Source organism: Bombus pyrosoma, linkage group LG7, assembly GCF_014825855.1.
Source record: "Bombus pyrosoma isolate SC7728 linkage group LG7, ASM1482585v1, whole genome shotgun sequence".
NCBI classification, from domain to species: Eukaryota; Metazoa; Arthropoda; class Insecta; order Hymenoptera; family Apidae; genus Bombus; species Bombus pyrosoma.
In genome coordinates, this window is record NC_057776.1 from 13,988,202 (window position 1) to 14,014,384 (window position 26,183).

At 36.7% G+C, this 26,183-nt stretch overlaps 1 protein-coding gene and 1 long non-coding RNA gene across 3 annotated transcripts in view; one reads left to right on the top strand and one right to left on the bottom strand.

Annotated features, from left to right (window-relative positions):
* The window catches only part of LOC122569134 (protein cortex-like), a 255,995-nt gene that overhangs the window by 134,609 nt on the left and 95,203 nt on the right, over positions 1-26,183 (top strand). The gene's annotated exons all lie outside the window — the stretch shown is intronic.
* Positions 1-26,183, bottom strand: part of LOC122569147 — a 138,181-nt gene that overhangs the window by 43,717 nt on the left and 68,281 nt on the right. The window contains exon 2 of the long non-coding RNA XR_006317340.1: positions 17,101-17,210. This is a non-coding gene — a long non-coding RNA (uncharacterized LOC122569147). The remainder of the gene's footprint in view (positions 1-17,100; positions 17,211-26,183) is intronic.

The following is a 26,183-nucleotide window of genomic DNA, read 5'->3' on the forward strand; positions in this document are numbered from 1 at the left end:
AAGATCTAGCAAGAACTGTGTGGAATCTTTGAACTCTCTAGAGACTCTATAGTACATTTTGGTCAGAGTAGAATTAACAATAAAGTATGGTTCTATAGTTTCTGTCGATCGTTTCAGTACACAGAGTTACAGATATTTCATCAGGTGGTGATGTAACGTGGAACACAAGAAACGCGTTAGATGTTTAAGACTTATGGCACAGTGTAACTTAAACTGCTCTCTTTACCAAACTGTGCCATAGACTTAGGCCCATCTAGTCGAAACCAAGTAGATTATCATTTTTTCGTCGATATTCGTGCGTTCACCGTAACTATGATATGTGACTGTCCTCGGGCGAGCGTTACATCAGGTTATCCATGGCCGCGATCACGGCGCAGCGCGTCGATCTGAAATTCATTAGCGCAAGCCGGTCGAGATTTAGCGATGGTTTCGCTGCTGTAGTCGTCACGCAACGATTAGTCACGCCTTTCGATTATGATTTTTATTGGGAAACCGGCTCAGCTTTTCAGGATCGTTAAGGCGAGGTTCGAGGTTCCGCTGATAAATGTAGGTGGCTGACCACGTCTAGCCCCGTTATCGCTGAATCACCTGGAGCAGATAGTTTCGGAATTCGCTTCGCTGGAATCGCGAGATTGCACGTGGCGCGACCAACGAAAAAGAGAAAAAGAGATACACACAGGAGTCCCTTGTAGTATCTGAGAATATATGGTAATAGCACAGTATCGTAGTTAGAAAAATAAAAGTCAGCGTGTAGTGTTAATTTGATTAGAAAATGTTCGTTTGGAATGATCAAACTTCAAAATCTTTGATTTTTAGACTCTAAATAATCTTAAGCAGTATGTCCTGAACTGATAGAGATATTTTTACTATTGATATAACCACTGATATTTAGATAAATAGTAAATGCGAAATGTATTATTGTTATCTCTTTTAACAGATAACTTAAACTGGTATAATCTGGTAATTAGAAAGACAGATGCTGATTCATTATTAATTTGTAGCACTTGTAGAATTAAAGTTCACGTACTGTTACTACAAATCGAGCGAAGTGTCCAGATATTTATAACCGGTAGTGCGACTCAAAATGCGTTAAGCATGAAATATTTGCATGAGTCAGAATAGACCCAACCTTCGCCGCTCGAAGGTTAAACGGCGTTAGCTGACCGTCGTAGCTCGCTAATTGCATCGATTAATAATTTGTATGGTTAGACAAGAGCGCGGGCTAATGGGTGTCACCGAGGGCATCCGACTACCTTGGCGCGTATCGGCTAAGAAAATTCATTGCTTGTCCGCGGCTCGTGGATTCGTGCTTCCGTGCATTCAGCTGGTCCATGGGAGCGAGCTGGCTCTCTCGCGATCAATGCGACCGCGTACACGCGAATAATTCACCGTTTCGCAATCGTCCCATGGGTTACGAATCTCGGCTGGGATAGAGACGGCTGGACTTTCCAACTCGCTTGCATCGGACTGTTTATCGTCGACCAGGATTGGTGACTCTTGTCACTGCTGGTACTATTCTGCGACTCCTTTGTGGGAAAACGTGTTCGCTGACTCTTTCTGAAGTTTATGTTAATTGAGCCGGATCTCTTGTTGGGTGGCTGACGTGTGATTGATGTGGCTGGTAAGGGTATCAAGGGTTGCGTATCAAATTCGTGGTTTTAGGTTTTTAACGTTAAGATGATGAAATACGTTCTTCATTCTCAGAATATTGTATTTCGAGTTAATTTGTAATCGAAGACTATAGGGGAAGAACGCGATAAATTGTATCTCCTATCTTTCACAGGGAAACGGTTTTAAGATTCATTACATTCTCCATCAATCTCATATTACCAAATTTATCCGCGTATTTGGTTTTTGGAGATAAACACGTGTTTCCATCCCCTCGAAAACTTTAAAATTGCTGGTCATCATAATATTACTGTATCGAACATAGTAAAGTATTATTTATCTTAAAAACTATACCTATTGTTCCTTTGAATCGAACACCATATTTAAACTCTCCTGTTCAACTATAAGGCGGCATTAAAATCAGAAAATAAATAGATATGTATGTACTTATGGTATTTTCCTCCTGTAATCTTCAATTATATGTGTATATGTTCTCTCGATGGTTTTCAATGAAATTATTATGCATGATAACCAATTAACATTTTAGATATTCATTGTATTCCACTTTATGCAAGAAGTATGTCTCATTTTCCCACTTTTAAATGTCATAACTCAAAATCGAACGTCAGTAGAAAGGTGATTTATATAAATCACTGAAAAACATCGAAAGAAAATGTTCGTATCTCTCACAAGTATCTTCTGATATTTTTTCTGATAGCATTTTAAGCACAAGAAGTAATCAGACTGCAATTCGTGCACGTACAATTTCTGCTAATTATAAATTCTACCAACACACCTGTTTTCACAGCACGGTATACGAAAGACACGCGTACAAATCGTTACTACCGACAAATAATTACCAAGAATAAAGATAGGATGTCCTATGGTGCGTTCGATCAATCTTGCTCGGCGTTGTCGCGACACAACCCCGTGGCAACTAATTAATTACAAATACCGGACATATTCATCCATCATTCGATACGGTCACGAACCGAATCTCGAAACATCCTCGAACGTTTTTCTCTTTCGAACATATCCTACGCGTTAATTATTGATTCGACTCTTGTTAAAAGAAGAGGATCCTCTGGCAAAGAGAGCGCGTTCAACGATTTTAACCTGAAAGCTTAGTTTCGCCGCAATCTATTACACCGTGACCGGCCGTCACGTCAGCGTATTTTTTTCAATTTACAAGGTTGCAAGCCCCCGTGATTGCCACATAGTGAGACACGGATTGCCTCTAACCAGCTGAAACGGAGGTTAATCGAGGTAGCTCCGACCTATCCTAGCGCTCCTTGTGCTATCGCCCTGTGGCTTATAGGCTGGCAGACATCCACACGCGATAAATCCGACGTAGCACAAGCTGCCCCGTACCTCTCCCGCTTTATAGCCTGTCATTTCGTCTGATAGAGCTTCGATATAGATGACAGTGGATTACACGGTCGCGATATAATACGAGGGACGTAGTACACGGGGCATCGCCGGACGTTACACGAGCTAGGAATTTCTGATCCCTTGGCCGCCTGAACACGATAGTTCATTGAAAGGACTGTTTTATGCCTATCATGGATCTGTAACGCGAACGTCAGTGGCCACCTTTAAAAAGCGTTCCCTGAATATATTTCAAAGTTTTATCGATCTTCGAGAGGATTTGCCTGATCGAAGAGGCACTAGAAACACGACTGATGATGCACGCTCATTTTTGTATGTTGTACGGTTGGTATTATGCGTGTCTTTGGCCATTGTGTCGAGTTTAATCAAGTGTACTTGGTAATTCTGGCTTTGACACTTCTAGGCGTTTTTATCGACGATTTATTAAGCATTCTTTTGTATGACGTATGTGGTTCATGTATGGTATTGAATATATTTCTGACTTACGAGCACAAGTAATATATGTAAGTTAGTTCATAACTGAGATCAACAGATAGGCTATAGCAAGGTTAGTGTTTAAAAGTATCTATTTTTGAAATCATGTGACAAATGAGGCATTTAATCAGGCTGCGATCTATTACACGCAAGGTAGAACTGTTTCTTACTTAAACTGTCGCGAATAATATTTTCTTCGTACATTCGTCGACGCAATTACACGGAAAATTCTCGAAATTTAAATTTACTTGATATTCTATAAAGACTACGTAGAACAATTAGCATCATTTTGAATTTAAGGAGTTTCTCTTGAGAACATCGCCCTCGATCACACCATTGTCCGAAATGAATAATATCGTAGATTTTGAGGTTTCGAGGGGTTTTCATTTTGCAGGAAGACATTTTTTTTTTGAAGATGTTGAAATTGAAAAATTGAATTTTGGCCACGACAAGCGGATTCTCAGACCACTGTGCGTCGCGTCATGAAGAAGTAGAAGAACGACGAGACGGGGTGTTGTGCCCTCGTCGGTACCGGGTCACAGCAATCCCTTTGCACTTGGTACACCGACCGATTCATCTTGCGAGATAGTATCGTGGACAGTAGGCAGACGTTGGAGGATGCTTGGAACGGGCTGCATCAGCGACAGATGAAGGTGTACCTGGGCCGATGTTCGATGCCATCGAGTTACAAGCGCGCATCAAAGCGAGACTCGCGTAAATCCTCTGCTTCTCTGCCAGCTTTTTCTTTCTTTCGTCGCATTTTTTCGCGGCCCTTTTACGGTTGTTGCGATGGCGCATTGTCAGAGAATTTGCAGCGACAGGTGCTGCTTCTACTTTTTGCTCTCTTATTCACTGCGACGCTTCTTCTCGCTGTTCTCATTTGTGTTTTACTCGCGTATCGTGCGCGCAATAGCAGCGAAGGTCGTTTGTTGAAAGTGGTTTCGTGTGATCGGCAACAGTGTTACAGTATTGCGTTACTTGTGGATCTTCGTGGTTTAATCGGATACTCGTGTTTTAATCATATATCGTGGTACTCGATTGAACTAGCATTTTAGAGAATCAGGCGAAATGAACGAGTAGGTTGCTACACGTGAAATGTTACATGTTTAATGATTTACACTTCACTGAGTTCTAAGAACGATACGTATATGTACAGCCTCGTTCATAAGTATTAAGAAACTCGTGAAAACTTAAGTGGGACTGATAAGTCATAAGGAAATTGATAAATATAATTATTACAATTCCCAAATACATCTCTGTTACGATAAATTTCAAAGTAGCTTTTGAAAATCTAATCATTACATCCTCGATCTTTATGCAAGTGTATTCAGAACCACTTTTTGTTGCCTCGATCGGCACCAATCTGATCGTTACATATTAATACGATCGTGCAGCCTTGGTACAGCGAAAAATGGCCTCGCGACATGACGCAAATCCCTCGGCGCGTTTAATTATGCACGGCGAACAAAGCGCATCCGCATTGCTGAAGCGTTAGAAGGGTAACGCAAGCGATTCGACGACGTCGGATATTCTATCGGGGACGCGGCGGATAGATTTAGTGGGCTCGCTGGATGTGTGTATTACAATTAGTAATTACACCGCGGATCGAGCGTACGCGCCGTGAAAAGCAGCGTGGGCGCATTGAACGTGAGCGAGCGGACGGAACGAAAGAGAGAAAGAGAGAGATCGTTTGGGTTCGATCGTAAGTTCAATCGTCCCGGGGATATCGTGGCATCCTGAGAAAAGAGAGGACCCCGAAGAAATGTCACGCAGCCGGGGAAAGTCCGCGTGTGAAATCAACGCGAATGTTCTCACGCAGCGTGAAACCGAACGTTTACCCGCGTAAATTTTTTCCACATCTGGATGATCGATAAATTCTAAGATTCACGACATTGTTCGTGAGTGTATTTTCGACGATTGCTCATGATGGGTTTAATTGGAGACAAAATCACATGATATAGGTATAAGACTTCGTACAAATTAACCTAATTACGTTAGATAAATAAATTATGTTGTAGGTACGTAGAATTTGTAAATATCTGATTAAAGTATTATAAGTCATAAGTTCTTTTTGCATCAGGAATTTTATTATTTATTCTCTAACAGGAGCAGATATATGTCAAATATTATACATTGAAGCGCGATGCTTATCAGAACTTAATCATTTGTGAACGTTAAAAAAATATATTTCGAATATCAAACGTGATTTTCTATTTCGAAAATAACATTTGACGATACAGTGTTGTATTGCGCTGCTGATATGACAATACATGTACAGATACAATTGGCTATAAAAAATATGATTCGTTCTATAACGCAGTATAACAAATTTTAGCTATACCTTATTTCTTACAACGTCTCTTATACCAGTTTCTATTAAGAAAGATATACTCTTGATATGATAAGAGACGCTTCTCTGTTTCCTGACTGACATTTTGCTACGCGAAATTAATTAACAAATGGTAAAGCGAGTAAGGCTTTAATTATATCTTATTTCCGCGGTACCTATTATCAAGTAATAATAGTAGAATGAATGATTCGTTTTAATTATGGCGAGAAAGTATTTGATTGAAAGTCAACCCACTCATATCAAAGTATGAATACGAACAGACTATAAACATTGTATCTTTACGACTTCTCAATTTGAATATCAAATGTGGGTGATAAATAATAATTTTAATGTTTCCAGGGCTGTGGCGTTAATTATTTTCCTTTTTTACACAATCTATTATAAATACCACGTATCTTCTAGTATCAATCAATATCTCTCTATATCGTTTCATATAGCTATCCTTTTAGATCATGAAAATAATTAGCGTATCAGAATTGTCTGAAAGCCTTGTCAAAGATTAATAGAGTCTTATGATTCTGTAATACAAAGTCTGCTACAATAGATTGCAGCATTTGGTAGATATTTCATTTTATTTCTTTCCATGAACATTTTTCACATTTTTTAACCTATTAAAGACCAACTTTGTGTTGCTGCAAAATTTACTTTGCATCTTTTTCAGTTAATTTATATGATCGAATTCTGTTTTTTAAGATTTTGCCAAGGGTTCGCTTAATACAGCATAATAATATTTTCCATCACTGCTTTTTCCACTTAGATTTTAAAATTCTATGAAATTGGAAGAAGTTAATGTATTTATGATATTGCGCAAAACCATTGCATGATCGTTAACGGATTAATCAGGTGCAAGATATAAAAATTTATTATACACATAAAAAAAAACAATTATACATATATAATTTATATATAGATTTATCAATAATAATATTTCACAAATTTTACATATTGTTCATAAATGTCATTTGTCAGATATATTCTTCTGTAAGAAATACCAAGTAAACGTTAAAAGTATATTTATAACATCACCTTACTATGTATAAAGCTCTTATCATGTTTTAACAATTCTTCTCTACCTAATAGCCTAACTTCTCGCACGATCATTATTATTTCATTGAATATTAATCTTGCTTTATCATTCGAGAAGCATCCAAAGAGATTTCCACCAGAAAATAAACGACGAATTAAAACCCACGTCATTGAACGAATGATGGAACGTGCGTAGACAACGCAGAACGCGGAGGTACAGGCGCAAGATCAATTAGCAATTAAGGAGCCGGGTGACATGATCATTAGTCTATCTGTAGAGAGAAGTGGGGTTCCATGCTAATGGGCGCCATTGGCGAACGGACGTCGAGCGTAACACAGCTACTCTACCTCTGGAATGGGCACCGATACATGCATTAAAGCTCAGGATGCTCGGCGCTAATGAACAATCATCGCTACTACTCGCTGTCGAAAGCTCACTCGGCCTTCGATAAAGCATTCTGTCCGAGAACCAGACAATGATACCACATCGACATACGGGGTGGTACTAAAGAGAATCTACACGTCTCGTTACTCCGATGCGAATTTCTTTACTGATTAATCATTCTTTTGGAAAATTTTATGCCACATGTATCCTTCAATTCTATTATATCATTAGTATTAGGTTGTTCGAAAAGTGTCTTTCTTTCGCAAAAAGTTTCTTTCTTTTCGTGTTTTTTACAACAGTGCACCTTCATACAAACGTGAAACCAAATCTGAGAAATGTCGCGGTGTTTATCTCAACGGAACAAAATGGATCGTACGTAATTCGACAAAATAATATAAAACAAGAAACGCTGTGCGTCTGTTATTTCCTCATAAAACGAAAGAAACTTTTCGGACAACCTAATATTATATGTATCGGCATTATAAGCATTTTATGGAATATGGAAACAGTGGAGAGATTCGTTGGAATAGGCTTCTTATTCTTTGATAATTCGTAATTTTGAAATTTGGGATAGGATACGTATTTTCTGTTTTGGTTATCACTACTGCGAGTGTTTTACGCAATATTCAAATCGAGAAGAGGCTCGTTGGAAATTCATAGTATGAAATTTGGAATAGGTTCTTCGTTGCTTGATAATCTTGACAGAAATTCTATGGAACACATATCTTTTATCCGAATTATTTACTATGAGTGTTCCGTGCTATTTGAACACTGTTGTGTTTCTAGAAACAGCTTTTTTCTTTTTTATATATTTCGATTTCGTTCATCGTGCTCCTAATGTATTGCTTCGGGATGTTTGTAGAATCTCTGCTGTTACTTTTAGGTCGACTAGAGTTGAAATTACCTACAAGTGTTTATCGAAAAATAACTATATTCGCGTGCCGATAACTTTTATGAAGGAGACATAAATTTTGTTTTTATTATGAAACTAAGATATAGCTTTCCACCGTGTAGTAATATTTCAAGGGAAACTCATACCGTATTGTATAATATTACGTACTTCTCGCGTTTTACGACAATGGTTTTCGGGATTGACTGAAGATACTTTGTTTTCTGAATTTGCATGCAAAAAGGCGTGAAAGTAAGGATTTATCTAGGATAAAAACATAAAAAAAACATAGACTGTCGTAAATGTTACTGATAGGTTGTTTAACCTAAGATTATGAAGTGTCTGTAGAATTAGTTTAATATAACATTTCTCTTCAATGTACAAATTTATGATCATCTAGTTTTGGCAAGAGTAACTGTGAGCACATATTTCTATGTGTATACGGGAATGTATAAAGAAAAACACTTTACTTTTTCTTCGTTTAAACATATCGTAAACTTAATCTTACCTTGTGATTATATATCTAATCTCAAAGTCTTGCTAATACTCAAAATTCTTGAAACATATACTTGTGGCTTTTCTTATACTCCAAGTATCGATACGTCCACGTATATAAATTAAAATTACGATCGATAGCAGTAAACCATCTATCACCTTGCCTGCTTTAACTTTTCTTTAATAATCTCAACAATCAATAACGTTCCGTGTCACGTTAAGTTATTTAGCTGCCTCTTACGACACATGACGAGATCAAAGAAGATTATCAGTAGTTCAACAATTCTCAAACAATTTTATAACACATTGCAAATGAAATACACCGGGAGAGGATACACCACTTCCTTCAAAAACCCACAGAAAACAACACTTTCACCTCACCGCGTATATCCGACTACAGTCCGGTACGATCAAACGGTTACGTGTAGCGGGTGATCAGTGACAGTGTCGCGATCGCCACCAAAGAAAACATCCCCATGTAGCGTGTGCACAACTAGCTTGGAACACGAAGTTCGTCGCTTGCACACGGAAGCAGGTAAAAAAAAGAGCACCGAGAGAACGAGAAAGATAGAGGGAGAAAGAATAATCGATTGATCGGCACATGGATATCGTGGAAATCGTTAAACTGGCCGCGAATGATTCGACTGTACGATCACCCTCGATGTTCATTCGCCACTCACTTTACCTTGCCTCATCCTTCCTATCTCTAGCAGCCGCATGCCCCGTTCTTTCTTTCTTTCTACGACGTTATACTTTATCGATCGTTAGGTACGACATTGCTCTGCCGTGCTTCGTTAAGCGCGAAACGTAAACGTCAACCTAACGACCGGTGGCAGCCGCTTTAGCTTTTTCCAGCCGCGGTCCGGCTCGTAGGGTCGCCCACAGTGGAGGTCGCGTGGACTTTCTTACGACGACGTATCGATGCACCACGGCAGACGTCGCCCAACCTTTTTACGGTTCCAGCCGGTTTCCTAGTGGAAGTCGATGGTTGTACACGGACGACGAAAGAAAGAGAAAGAGAGACAGGGGTTAACGATAGACGCGAGAGGGTTGGGCGCGGGGTGAACGTCGCTAAATTGGTTCCCATCACCGGTGGAGATTTGTAGACGGGAAGAAGCCTTACTTTTGGATGTTAATGGCGTTGCGTGGGTCGCTCGCGATCCTCCGCGACTAGCCGCGCGCCTTTAACGTGGCAAAATAATTCTTCCTAGCACAGCAGTAAAACTTCGACGTTACCTGTAGAGGTATATAGCGAGGATTTTACTCGAAGGGAAAGGCTACAGGAAGGAATTACCTGGAATTTGAATAATTGAATTTGTAAAGGATTAGGTGTAGTTAGGATTGAAGTAGTCGACTATTGATGTAGTACGATAAGAGACAGAGTTACGCAGTAGTAGTGACAGACATTGTCAGACATTTAAAACTTGGAAGATTGTACTTGTAAATTTTTATTTACGAATTTTTATTTGTATCGACATAGGATTTTATCGTTGAAGTTTAGTATTAGTATTAGATGGAAGATAGAGCTGCAGTAGAAGTGGCAGACATTGTCAGACACTGCGTGTGTAGGAGGTTCTACTCGTGAATTTTTTGTTAGAAGTTGTTGTAACCTAAGTACTTCCCAAGTGTTGGTTTTATTATACATAGGTGTTTATAAATAAAATAACCTGCTCTTCAAGATCGATAGGATAATAAGATCGCAGTTTGAAACACTAAACATGAAAGAATTTTTTATTACGTTTAACACATACATAAATAACGCAATTTTTTCCAAACATATTAAAACCATTCCAACGATTGATTAAGATTATGTATATAGTTATAAAATAGTAAAATAATATTATAAAGTTATTTTTTTAGATGTCTTTCTCTCTCTCTCTCTCTCTCTCTCTATATATATATATATATATATACATATTTGACAGTGAAACAGGGTCATTAAAATAATCAATTCTTAGTGTATTGTAGCAATTTTATAGATTTACGACACTTTTAAGGATTTTAATACGGATAATTTTGTTTATTATATATGATATAATATCCAATTCGAACAAGTCATCAAAATCAGTTATCAAGTAAAGAATATATCGAACAGAAATTTCATAAAACCCCACGTATCACGATTTCGCACGATCGACAAGTTTGTTAGGTATCTGAAAAAGATGCGTAGTAGTTAATTATCCTTAATTACATCAGCACAAGCTAAGCTCACAAACACCTTGGGCAAGCACCGTAGCTAACAGAATTTGCAAGAAGTTTTCGTTCGCTCTTTCATGCGTCTACGTCGGCCATCAAGCATCCAAGAGGTAACGTGACGAATGGCTATTAATCATTTTGCTAGTAGAGTTAACATGAGTAATAGCCATTGATAATATGAGCTACCATGTAGAATCGGCCCACTGAAATTTTTCGAGGTTACATATTCATACAGGATACGTGAGTAAGCTGAAACCTTGTTCACAGCGTCGTAAAATCGATTAATCTATTCGATACCAGTTTAGCAGGTCGCTGATTGAAAAATACTTAAATTTTTCCCACGTTTAATGTCGTTTCGTTGCAATTTCGATCTAGCGAAATTATTTTAATGAGAAAATATTTACGTATGTACTTACACGCCTGCTTATTAACGCAAATATTGATATAAAATATGTAAGGGACAAGGTAATATCAGTGCGTAGTTGACAAGCTATGTTGATTAATTTCATAAATTAAAAAGTACGAGAAAGTAATAACGGTTGAAAGTAATAATTATCTGTTGAAATTTTCCTTGGAATTTACGATTAGAGACGTTTATAATAATGAATCGCTTGACAAGCGATGTTGATCAACTTCATAAATTAAAAAGTGACAGTAATGGTATTACGGAGTAAAATTGCCTATAGTATTATTCAAAATTGTCCATGAAATTTACGATTATTTGTGTTGTCTTCTTAGGATAAATAAATTTATGGATAAATTTATTAGTCGTTTGTTCCTTGAAGAGTCGAACGCTAATTACGTATCTGGGCAATGAAATTGAGAAATTTAGTGAAAGCGAAGTTAATTAGTTTGGCTTTCGGGAGACACGTACATTTTACTTGATAATATTCGCATAAATTGCCTTGGTTAAACTAAGTATTGCGCTTGACGTCATTAAATTTTTAATTGGACATTGCTTTGCTTTTTACCGTAAATTTTTATTATCCAGATTGTTATCGCTATCATTAATTACACTCTATTACATTATCAAGAAGAAACAATAAATGATTATCTTCGGCCGAATAAAAAAATTGTTGAAGTTTTTCAGATCAATTTAGACAGTACTTAACTATTAACTAATAACTAAATAACTAAATTATTTATCGAAAGCTTTTGTTAAGGTCCATCGTTGACTATATTTAATGTCCTTATTACTGCGGAATAAGAATTTCTTATCAATGTCACTCTATGTATAAAAGCAAGATATTTTCCAAGTAAAACGATACTGTGATTGCCTTAGAATAATGTTCATAGAACCGATTGAACTACCTACGATAAAAGAGTACAAACTGTAAACTTTCTAAAAGGAATAAAAAAGAAAACACTCGAGAGTACGCACTTTGTACGCGATAATACAGCATATAATGTAAAGTAAATATACTTAACAGAAGCCCAATTCTTCGACGCGTATTATTAAATGTCCACCAAACTAGGCTCACTTCCACAATGATTATTTCTATCGATGTCTTGCACGATTCATTTCGGTGTCGAAGCAACCCGCATAGTGCATCCCTATACTCTCATTGAACAACACACTTCAACTATTAATCTCTGCGGAACGAGATGAAATTAAATCACACCGGCCGCGGGCGTCGTTCTCGAGCACTCGTTCCTCTAATCATGTGGGTGCAGGCACTGTGCCATGCCACGTACTTCCAATTTCCATCGTCCAGTTTCTACTTCCGTGACCCGTGCCACCGTCGGTCAATTACGGCGCACCGTCTGCACCGTGCTGCACTTTGCAACGCTATTTATCAATGCCAGGAATCGCGCGTACGTGTGTTCCGCGTCTGCGCGGGTCAACAAGGATACACGATATTTTCCATAACCCTTGAACTCGGCCCAGAATATCCGGACCAGCTGGTCGACGTGGACGTCGGTAAATCGTGTTCTTATTGGGCCAAGAAACAATTTCCGCGATAGTTGCTGTTCAGGCTCGATCTACGCTGCTATGGTTACGAATAGACAGTCCTTACAGGTTGCCTGCTCGTGTTTTGTTTCCTTGATTTATTTATAAGTAGATCGTGGATGTTTATGCAAATTCGTCTCTTTTATAAATTCAATTAACTCCTTCACGAGCGAGATTTACGTAACATTGCAGTTTAACGCGTTATTAAAATCCATCGAGTGCTGGCTAAAATGCGGCACAGGATGTTTTCTCCTTCTTCAAAGCTTGATATTTATTTATAACATATATGTTTCGCGTGTATTTTTTAATTTCTCTTATCGATTTTTGAATCTTCCTAAAATTTTTAATAATTGACTTCTATATGATACGTTTTGAAAGAGAAAATGTTTGAAAGTACATTACACTCTAAATAAATTTATTTTGTATAATTTGTTGTACATTCGGTACAATAGACGATAAATTTCTTTTTATTTCAATTATTGTCGGTACTATCATTTTTATTGAATGTTTTCTCATTGAAACGATAGATGTATTTCTTTCCAGTAAACAGAGTGCTAAGTGTTATTACCACAGAGAATACGTTTTTTCTACTATCGATAATTGATAAAAAGAAAATCTTTTTCCATAGTTCGAAAAAGATTCATTCCTGAAAGTGCCGGCGAGATGAAACCGAAATGAAGATTTATTTCACCTTCAAAACATTACAATAATTTATTTTGAGTGTTTTATATATTTTTGAATATTATATGAATTTTGTATGTTTCTTTTTTGTAAATTGAACTCTCTATAAATGCAAAAAAGATTCATTGTCTTCTTATAAGTATTGCGAAGGTTGACGTTGAATCTGATTATTTCGTAGCGTGATTATTTTTAAGAAATCTTCCTAGAGGATTTTGGGATTGTTGATAATTCTATTATCGAATCGTGGGAATATTTATAGAGGTCTTTGGTGAGAATGTTAGCTAGATTCTTCGATGGAGGATACTTCAAGTAGGACGTGAGAATGTGGACTTGGTGGATTCATGTAGAGATCTTCATGGTATTCCTAGTGGTTGGTGTTGTTCAAGATCGATTTTATTATCTGCAATGTATGTTAGCATGTTTTGAAAATGAAGAAGTATGTAATTTTTATCGTATTCGTATTAAACATGGCATTCGTAAGATGAAAGGAATCTCGGAGTATTTAAACGCTCGTAAACTTCAAATGTGTATGCTACGAGTCATGATATGTTGAAACTATACCTTCGGTATTTAAATATTGAGATTTGAAATAGAATTAAAATTGTTGAAAATAAATGAAATGCATTGAAATAATTGCGAACAAATATTATTACGAAGTAATTTTATATCATCGATACAATCGCCAATGAACTAACTTATACAATTATTTATAAATCATCAGTTAATATTGTTGTAAATATACCAGATGTCTCAGTTCTTTCCGATCAAACGTTGCTGGTGTATTCTATAGATCAAGATGAGAAAAAATAGTCGTATAAACAAATGGCATTGGAAACATTGTTATAGAGTCATAACAATAAAACGATATACGAAATGAACACGCGTTACTACGGTACAAAGTACGAACAGATCAGGAATATTTACATCTAGTATTAGTCAGAAGGTATCATAACATTTTTACGACTCCAACTCCACGAGTAATAAACGAGAACTTGAAAGAGTAATAAATTCAATTTTTTTTTTTTTTTGCCGCTGCCAATCTTGTATCGCCAAGAATTCTGAACATTTTTAAATGGAGTTGTAGTTGGAGCTGTAAAAATATTATGATATCTTCTGACTACTACTAGGTATAACTATTCCTGATCTATTCGTACTTTGTACCGTAGTGTCGCAAGTTCGTATTATAACATCACATTTCGTATATTGGCTTTTCTTTGTTATAACTTTTTAACAATGATTCCAATGACACGTGTTTATACGACATTTTTCCCTTATCTTGGCCAGTAGAATACGCTGATAACGCTTCATCGAAAAAAAGAAATTTCTAGTATTGCATACATCTTAATAAACATTAGTAACAAACGATATAAAAAGGAGTACATTTTTCCATACATTTAGAAGAAAAGAAATTCAAACAATTACGATGCAAATAATATATGCACCGATGTAGTATAATATATGAATGATATGTAAAATATACTTCGTAGATTAGTTATAAACGTTTCAAACCACAAATGATTCGGTTGCGTTTTTCCACAATAAATCCTCTAACTACAAGCTATAACATAAAGCTTGTACGTAACATATAACTAAGATAAAACTCTATGACATAAGACTTTGTTACATTCTATCTAATAATAAATGCACGTTTCATCGTTCCATCTAATAAACTCAATAGGCATATCGTATCGAGATACCATTATAAGCCTGATCGAAACCATAGAAGCGACCATAAAGCAAATCTCTAATTTCACGTGTCTCGTCGATTTCCTTCGTCGTTTTTCACGATACCGCGATACGTATTTACGCGCACCTGTTCATCGTCGCGACAGATACTGGTTTAGGAAGAGAAACTTAACAGCTACTCTCTTCAGTGTTCGCAACGATACTTGTCGAAGCAAGTATGCGACTTTCATTGTGGCCTACCGTTCGGTAACTTATCTGGCGATCGGCTAAGCATTCGCCTCGCGCGAGTAATGAGTTTCCCCGGTAATGTCTGGAAATTATCGAAACATGGGCGTATCGACTGACGAAATTTTTGCACAACAGGCCACAAGATTGTTCGAACGCTTTCGTAATTCTTCCCAGGCCACGATTACTGTAATTCCCTCCTCTATCGGGGTTATTTTTGCAGAGGTTAACGATTTTTTTCCAGCAAGCAGATTTTAGAGGAATTCGTTTCGCTGGATTTCGTTTCGTCGACGGATGTTGCATTTTCTTTTTTTTTTTTTGCGGCGATTATGGGCCTGGAATTATTTAAAAATTCACTGGTTTCCGCTTTCAATGGAGATATTGTTCCAAGTAGAGGTTGAGAAATTCTTTTGCGAATTATGTAATTTTTGATGAAATAGATTATGATTTACGTATATCGTTTTTCATACTATCGATCTATAATATGTATTTAGATGTGTATTATGCATAGATAATTATAATCGAAGTGATACAATAATAGAGATGTGTAGACATATGCAATCATGTTTCTATCTCAATAAAGTAAAAATTAACGTTACCAAAAATATCTTGTTAGTAATCTAACACCTGCAATTTTAGCGGATTTGGTAGTAGTTTGGTAGGATTAAAAATATTGATTCAAGTGTGATATTTATGTTTCGTATATATATAATGTGTTTCAAATGAATTTTTATTCCTTTGGTATTAATTTAAATTCCTACCAACTTAATATTATCAGACAAGGAGTTAACAAAATTTGAACACTTTTTGCACCCGACATCCCTATTATAATAAGTTGTATATCACATTGCATTATTGCTATAACAAAGCCTCCGACCAATTTTTCACGTCGTTAACTATCCACAAACGTTTCAACCTAAATAAGATTAGAAACAAAAAGTAAGATTTCTTCTTTAAAAAAAAAAACTATTCCACAAATGCAAAATAAATAACCTGCTTTAAATCCCATCATATACCCATCAAGCATTCTCCAACTCCTCCATTCATCTCACTACTAAATTCCAATAATAAATTATATTTCTTGATTCAACACCTTGCCAAATAGGTATATAAGATTACAACTGGAACGAAGATCAGAACGTAACAAATCGCTGTACAATAAATCACATTTCAGGGTAAACCGGGAAAGTAACAAACGACGAATCTCTCGTTATCCGTCAGAAGACTGCAACATTGTCGATCACGATTACAACAGCTGAGAGCATAGAACGGCCAACGTAATTACAGTCCACGGTTGATTAATGGAGACTGAGATTTCAAAAATATAAGATTTCAAAAGATCATCCCGATCGATCGGAATAAAAGATGGAAAAGGCGTTTTCGCATAAGGAACAGCGCGCGTCTTTAATCGCGATAGATGTCGCGCACCGTGTCCCGGCTCATTTGCCGCGATCACCCGGTATAAACTGCCGTGTTCGCGCGAGTAATGCGAACCTATTTACTCGTCATGCAGATGACCGGTAGCCGTTTCTTCCTTTTTCACCCTCTTCGCGGAGAATCCCCTTCCCTACGGACACCTTCGTCCCGGCAAGTTTCATTACGGCGATAAATTGCGGCCGTAGGAGCTGGAAAGGGGCTTGTGAATGGCCGAACCGATTTGTCGTTTAACGAACGCTTGCCGCGATCGCCTCTCAAGGAGGATCGTTTTACGAGCGTCCGCTTTTATGCGCGTACTTTCCACTTACCGGACGGACCAGGGATTTTTTCCGCACCGCCCGTGAAACCTCCTCGCTTTGGGCAGATTGAGAAGCCGTTGCGGGGGTGGTTTCTGTCTGATGGACACTCGGCCTTCGTCCTGGGAAAAAGGAAAAAAAAATGTTTGAGAATTGGAGTCTGAATGTAACGTTGAATTGTATTTGCATATTATAGGGAAAATAGACGATAAATCACGTTCCCGGCGAATTACGAGATTATTGTCTCCCCACTTTTATGTATTACTTTTATATTGCTCTGCGAAAAATCTGATACATTTTTCAGCTATCACGATGGCTCTAAGTAGACTACGACGTCTTGAATCAATAGGATAAATCGTAGTGTTTCTTTTTGTTATTATTGGTGATTTTGATAAAGACTCGAGTAGATGAATATATTTTTCCTTGTTATATGTATATTTAATATTTTTGTGCTTATAATTGCGACAGTCGAGCTTCAACGTTCTAAAGCTCCTATCATACTTGTTAGATTTTATAAGAGAAAACAATTTTAATCCTTGGAATGCGGCTGTCGCTAATGGACGATTAAATGAAAATTTCGTGAAACACGAGATTTTCACTGAATTTGAAATGCGAGTATCTTTCATTGGTGTCTCTGTTTTATTATTATTTTACTGTTTAAATAACTACGCTTCTGTGTTTATTTATTTATATTTCTACGTGTGAGTGTATGGTAGAAGCCTGCATCTAAAAATTTCCTCTTATTACACATCCAGCTTCGCCATTCTTTTTACGTTCAGAGGCAAATGTAGATTTCTAACGGATCTTCGTTCAATTTTTCTAACGACTCATATTTTGTTCATTAGAGACGCTGCACAACATCGTGCACTTCTTGACTATTTAGGTAGGTGAAACAAATTTTTATTCAGATTCTATTGCCTTAATTATGTTAATGAAAATACGAATTCAGCGTGGTGGTTAATCTTTCCCCTCCAACTAAACCCTCGTTAATCATTTTCTTTATACACAAGGAAGATCATACAGTTGAGAAACATACAACGGGAAACAAAACCGCAAAGAATTTGATCGACTGAAAATGACAAATCGCGTACAAGCCACGCTTCCCGATATGTTCTGCTGTCTAAAGCAACGCGTGTTTTTTTCATTCCTCGAGATTTTTCACGATAATCGAAGGAGAAGGATGGATGCAGAAGGGTTGCATCGACACAGCCTTAACGAGGAGAGTATGACTCACGAAAACGCGGCCAGTTTTGCCTCCGCGTTCCTCTCCCTCCTCTGCCCGACCCCGTCAGGTCCGTTTTTCTTCGTTTCTCCAGTTCTCCGGTGCTTTATCTCTGTTTCCCGATTGATTTATGCGAACTCGCCGCCGGCAGTAATTAATAGAGATTACGGCCTCGTCCTGAGAAAACTCGTATCCTCGGTCTTCGGCGCCCATATCGAGATTCGATATCGAGCATTCTAGTCACACATGCAAGAATCTTTCCGTTGCATTCACTAACATTCCTGGCGTTATAAGTCTTTTATTTCATCTTCTTTCCTATCTTTTTCGTAGATCACACGCGCCCGATTCTATCGTAATCGCATTCAGTGGCCACCATTCGAATCGGATCGCGAGTTTGACTCGTTTCTGCTTAATGACGCTTAACGAGTAGGATAACGATTTTCCAAACGACTCTCAGTGTTCCCGTTTATCCGTCACGATTCCGTTTCACCGGTGTATTATCTTCTTTCCAAAGCCGAGTCTGGTTCTGTATCCGTTTCGCGTTCATCGCCAATGGGTTTCTGTTTAGCCAAGGAGAAATTGATATCGGGTTCCTAGAGCGCGAGTACGAGCCTGATACGTTAACTTGATTTCACCCGGCCTAACGACGTGTAATCAACGCCGGAGAAATTGCAGTTGACTTTACAAATGGCTTCGCAAACTTATCCCTGTTTCACCTGTTTAATGACGCCTAAACGCCATTACGGAGACGGCAACTGGTTTTACGAAACTCGTAATCAGCATGCAGAAGCTGTTGTTGACCGTAACACGATCATGTTCATGTCACACTGTTTCCTCGAAATATCAAAATAGTGTTTCGTTGCTGGTTTTTGTCGATTCAGGAAGTTATCATATTACGATTGATATATTTCTGAAAACGTTCACATTGAAATAGTTGTTTCGATACTTTCTTCATCTTCGTATGTACATCGTTATCTTTTAGACTTATTTTTCCTTTTTCAAATGTTGATTTTCTCATTCGAAATCCTAAGATGGAATAGCGACGAAAGGTCGGAATAGTGAAGTGAAGATTGTTATTCGTGTCAATTTTATGTTTCATTAATAAATTCATTAATAAATAAAAATAACACGTAAATACAATCGTATGAATTGTATGTTAGATGCTTACATTAAATACGTATAACAGGTATAAGAATATCCTATTGTTCGTCTATACAACAATCTTTTGACAAGTTTGACAATCATGTAGAATAATTGTTCAACGTAATTACATATTGTCAACGTTCAACTCTTCATTTTTTTTTTTTTTATTCTTAATCAATCGTTACGTAATTTCTTTCGTATTATTCACGATCAAGTTACTCATATTCTTATCCACCATAACACACATGTATTGCATTAAACAAAGACTTCTCAGTATACTTGTTTAATAGCGCTGAACCACACGGCTGCATTCTAAGTGCAGCTGCAGTTGTTGCAACCATAGCGATTTATCTGCGTTATTATTGTTTTTCGTAGATTCTTTTTTGTCATTTTAATCGCTTGCTTGTGCACGGTATCGAGTTTCACGAAGAAGGCCGAAATATCGCCGTGTTTTCTTCGTCTTTGCTCGCGTAATTCATTTCATTGACAAATCGCACTCGTTTGTTCGTACTCTAGATAAACGTTCGAGCGTAGCAGGTATCAGCTGGAGTAATTGGAAATGCGAATGCTAGAACCGTGGAACATGATTCGTTGGATTTTTAACATTCGATTCTCAGGAACACGAATGTGCGTACAATTTCATTGTTAGCTTGTATGCGATATTTAATTGAACACGATTAAGTAGATTAATTGTTGGTGTGGAAAGTAGTTTGGTTCGTAACATGATTATATCTCTGGATTGTTTAGCGAAGGAATGACCTGAAGTATATTTCGTTAAAAAATTTGATACTGACGCTTTTGGGGCTACTCGATTGTAACAGCTAAATTATCATAAAATTAAAAACTGGAAGAGTTTGAGAGCATTCACGCAGTTTAATTATTTTTTAAAAACGACTGCTGATATTTATATTTATTTCTCGGTTTACAGTAAAGTCTCGGAGTATAATTTTCTATTTTTGAAGTGATAGTGCATTTGGAGATGCAAAGTTTATTAATTTCAATATACTAAATGTTTTCTAGAAGATTTGCTAAACCAAAGATTATTCTACGTTTGCAACTAAACTAAAACTCATACTGTACTCTGAAGACACAAAATGTTGATAAATAAGAACGAAAGAGCTATTACTTATACTTCGACATCGTTATTATCGATACCATGAAACAAGCAAACAGATTCTTTATGAATATTTCAATTTTCTTCATTAATCTGATATCGTCAATATCGATCATCAACTACTACATTAGTTGCAATGTCAATTTTTAATTATACAGCGAAATATACAGTAAAACTCTATTATTCTACTAATATAAGATTTATGAATATCGACGAATGCACGTTGTAAAAACTGAAAGAAGAAAGTCGAGCCAATTTCAAGCTTCAGTTTCTTCATAATATGTACATTTTGTAACCATAAAACGTAGCTTATTATTTTCGCATTACGAGCTCGCAGAATGCCGGAAACTGCGTCTTATGAGCTCTGAAATTGGGAGCTGACGTACCTCCGAAGTCGTTGGAATTATTATGTTGATGTAATAATGACCACTACCATAATAATCAGTACACGCGTACAGTGCACGTGATCGAACCCCTCATTACACAAATTTTTACAGTTTTCTTTGTTAGTTGGAGATCGTATGAATTTTGAATTAATAACACGTGATAATGCGTTTCGTTCTGCTTGATGCGGATCATTGGCATAACAAACAGTTACATTGCACGATTATCTGATAAGAATAATAAAAATCATAAGAAACCGACTTTTAACAATTTTATATATTGAGCATGAAATTTCGATCTCTATTGCCTTGTTAAACACTTTCAGTTACGATACGATCAGATTTTTAAATTTATTAGAACCACGTGCTTATTTATATGCACAAAGCGCGGTTCAAATATTTTTGACGTTATCTTAAAATGTAGATATAAAACGCGGCTATTAATTTGAATTTAACGATCTATGACAGAATGCAAGATAGTTACTTTTGTGTGTGTGGTGTGTGTGTGTGTGTGTGTGCACGCGCGCGCACGTGCGTGCGTGACATATTTTTTTATTATTTGTGAAACAACATTGAACGTTTATTAGCTATTTGACACTTGTATTGAACTAGTGTTCGCTACAGTAATTCTGAGCCAGCAAAATAAATGACAGGAGATAAAAATATTTGCAATAGTTTCAAGATCCTATCTTTCTCCTTTATATTATATTTTATATTTGCCACCTTATGCGTGAGCAGAAAATTAAATCGATCGAATCGAAAATAAAAAAAATCCCATAAAATGCATGTCTAGATCAAATGTTGCAATATTTCAAGATCACCCAAACCACGGTATCTCTGTCTGTTTCGAAATCTGCTCGAAGATACGAATAACTCGAGTTATTAACGTTCGTTCTGCAACGAATACTCGCAATTACGGGAACGCTGTTCGCCAGCGATATATTTTATTATAATAATACCCGCACAGGATGTTTGAATAGCAGCGAACGAGGATCGCATAATACGCATTAGCTCCGAAGACAGGACGTTGATTCGACAGTTTCAACGGAGAAGTCAGCGTTCGGAACGACAGCGATCTTGTTGTTCCCGATATACCAGAAGTCGTAATGATTACCCGTGCAAGAAATCATAAGCTTCTTCGTGAACTCGATCAGGAGACTCAGGCATAAGCCGCTTAAAAGGACGATGTCCTCGCTGCTCTCGCAACAGAACACTGAAACGACGTTAGAATTACGCGTCTACTGGTAGCTCGCACCACGAAATCTATCCGCAAAATAAGCTGGAAGCTCTGTAACGCGACACTGGTCAGCTCGTGGCCATCCGATTGAACCTTTGACTGAGTCCTTTCGCACGATAATTTTACGACTAATAATATTAAGAAATTCACGAGTCACGCGTTGTAGATTATAGATTTTGATCTTACGTTACAATTCTATATTGCACAGGATTACTTAAAAGACTCACTTTTGTCGCTAAATTTATTATTATTACTCAAGGAGTGTATTAGTATTGGTATGTAAAATAGATCTCTTATGCCAATTTATTCTGTCATCTTGCACTTTTGTGAATTTGTATAATTCTTTGTAAAATATATGGAAAAGTTCGCTCTTCTCCTTGTATTACATATTTTCTAATTTCTTTGATAGAAATTTTATACTTTACAGTTCCAGTGGATAGTTTTCATGTTAATCCTTTAGAGATCCTGTAGAGTAGCGCTGAAGATACGCGTAGAAATGATCAAGAATAGCACCATCGATTTCACATTTTAAATATCACCATGCATAGCGCAATTGTTAATCTTTATTCCTTATGAATATTGGAAAATGTGTATGTTTTATATCTGATAGCCAAAAAATGCAAGAAATCTTGCCGATGAAGAAATAATTATTCTCTAAATGTTTATCCAGCCGATCGATATTATTGCCAGTATTATCGTATTTATCAATATCTAATGTTCTCAACCTCATCGTACGCAAGAGACCCTCTAGCAACTCTGTTGTATTAAAATTTTGTATTAGACTTTTCTGTACTAAGCTTTGTTGTCTGAAACACTTTTATGTCGATCATGTTAAATGTCGATTATCTACATTATATCTATCTATAATTCTTTTTATCAATTATAGCTCTTGCTTCTAAAATTGTCCTATTTTCTGTATTGTTTTCAAACTTTCTTTTACTCTCCATGTTAAATGTCAATACAATGTTGAGAATCCTGACATATCGACGATCACATCGATAATACCATTGATCGTCTGTGAGCGCGCCTCATATCATTCATTCGCAACTCTTCCTTATTTTACCGCAGCGTCGAAGAGTTAATACGAACGATCTCATCGAACCCGAAATATGCATGCGATTCTGACCAGAGCTCTGAACGATAAGTTTCGTGGCGTATACCGGGATTCCGTGTGCAATCAGTCGGCCAAGGTTGGCCCGTGGTCAGCTGTTCCAAGGGGCGTACGGGGGCGCGAGACGAAAACCGGTGGACGCCGGCAAAAAACGACGATGAGACGGTTGGTATGGCGGGGGCAGGGAGGAAAAAAAGGACCCACCGGTCGTCGAGGTTGCACCTGCCACATCGTGGCGCGGCCGTACAAGGCCGACGATCCCGAAGAAACTCGAGGCGGAGGAGCGACGAACAACGCTCGAGTCTCGCCTTAAGCGGCGTCTCTCCTCGAAATCACGATCGATCGATCTTGAGATTCCTCTCGAATCGCGGCGCAGGCCCGCGAAGACGATGTCAGCGCGATCGACATTGAATTTCATACAACGAGCTGCCACAGGAACTCTTCTTCTTTCTCTTTCTCTTTTCTTTTTTTTCTTCTTTCCTAGAGACGCGATTCACGAACGCTGAGGAGATTCTTGGAAGAATATCATGGCAGAAGTGGAGAGTTCGTTTGAGAATATGGAAGTTTGTTAGATAATGGGTAATCAGAAGAAAGTTAAAAAAAATCAAAAGTTTCAATTTAACGGAATCGTCTGTTAACTAGGTACTTTTGTAATCGGATAAAATAGAGGCAAATTAATTTTAGTTAGAATTGTTTTAATTCTTGCGAATGTGAATGCGATGTAATTGACATATTGCTACATTAATTCGAAGAGAAATGACAAAGGATTTAATTTTAACAATTAAAGAATACATAAAGAATATATAAAGTATTGGATGATTTTTAAATAAAGGATATTATATGTAAGAAATTAACAATTTAATTCGCCTTCTCCTATTAAGGAGTCAAGAAAGTCATTCTTGAATTTAAGGAATGTTCGTATTGGCTTGGTGATCATCCATTTGTTTTCATCATTGAATTTAATTTTGGTCATTGGAATTTTGGATCATAGAAGAACATTTAATCGAGACTAGTAATATTTCCTTAGTGGCAAAATAGGAAGAAATAAACATCTTTTTAACAAGCTTTTTGAGAACTGATTGTTGCCAGTGAAGAAACAGCACTTTTATTATAGAAAGTAGCTGCTTTTTATTATTGAAACATCATAATTTTATATCATTCTAGTTCATTAACTTACTTTCGCGTGTTTTTGTATATCGTTAGAAGAATTTTAATAAATGACTAAGAAAGAAGAACCTGGGACGTAAAAGGACTTCTTCCTACGAATGTAAAAAGAATGAAACGGAAATCGGTATTACTTAATTTTGGAAAAAAATTCCAATCACAGGCTCAGAATCGTATAATTCAAGTTGCAGATTCAATTATTCTTTAGTTAACTAATAAAACTAGCTTTAATATTCGATATGTTGGTAAGAAATGAAATATCCATAAAATATTGCTTTTAATAAATAAAATGAAATATCAGTGTATTAAACAGTTAGTCTTTCTATCTTCAACCTATTATTACAATAATTTATAATATATGTTTTATTTCATTTTTATATACCATAAATTTATATTACACCGTAATAAAATGTTGGAATCTGGAGAAATTTCGCTATTTATATGTGCAGAAAGGGGTTGGAAAGCCATTTGATACAAGATAGGAATCGACAGAAAATCATGGTGAGAAAGAAAGAATACGGGGAAAGATCATATTTCTCATCACTGAAATTTCTAATTCCAGCTATTCCACCTTTATAAAACCTTTCGTATAAAATACGATTGCTTCGCGCCACTTAATTTCCGTACAGATAACCGATCTCCGTTGGCATTCGCACGGTGTGCGGGAAGAAATCGGCGGCAAGAAGTGGAACTACGATCGATCGACCGAATCGCGATTTTACGCGCGTGCGTGCCAGCGTTTATGTTTTACGCGCAATACGCGAATCGCGCTAATTAACGCGTGGTTAATTAAGAACGAACCGAATAATAAGACTACAGATCGTCTCGAAGCTGCAAGATTATGTGGAATTATGGCAGAAGGTTTAATTAATCGAAAGATAAAGAATGAAAGACACATAATAAGGGGAACAAAAATTTAACCGTATGAATAATTGCTTCAATTTGCATGCTTTTCATATTTATTCTGGTATATTTTTACGGAATGCTTATTTCAAACTTCCTTTTTAAAGACACAAGCGGTAATTATATATGTATATGAATTATAAAACTTATAATTAGGGAGGGTAGGATAGTTGATAATTCGGTTAGTTCAGTGTTGATAAAATAGTCATTTAGCTTCTTTTCTTTTTACTTCTGATCTTCGTAAGATTGAGAATGGTTGTAATTATTAAAATAATATCTTTGAATGTTGCAGTAAATATAACTTTACGTTATACTTCGAATATTGTTATAGGTAAGAATATAATAAGTTGAGTAAATAATGTCATACACTTCTGAATCACTATTCACGTAATACCTACTGAATGAACCAACACGCTTTTTCATACGGGCATATAAAAACGCTGGATCAAATAGAAAATACTTAGAGTCAAAGAAGAATGTTAGAAATTACATGAACATAGAATTACAGCTTCGATCAATGGTACAAGTATAAAATATTCGAAAGTCATTTATTTCTTTTTATAATCGGTTAGTTCTACCTTGGCTTTTTTATCCATTTTCATTGGAAAAACATTGCACAACTTGTGCAATTCATTACCTCTCCATCTGACTGATGAATATTCACATAAGTATGTAGGAATTAATATTACTCATGATAGGAAATCCCATCTTTTTGCAAATGTCTGGCCTGCATTGAGCAAGATTTATTCATAGGGGATAAATGAATCATCATTTGCACGTGAATACAGAATAACATGTTTGGAACTCATACATCATAG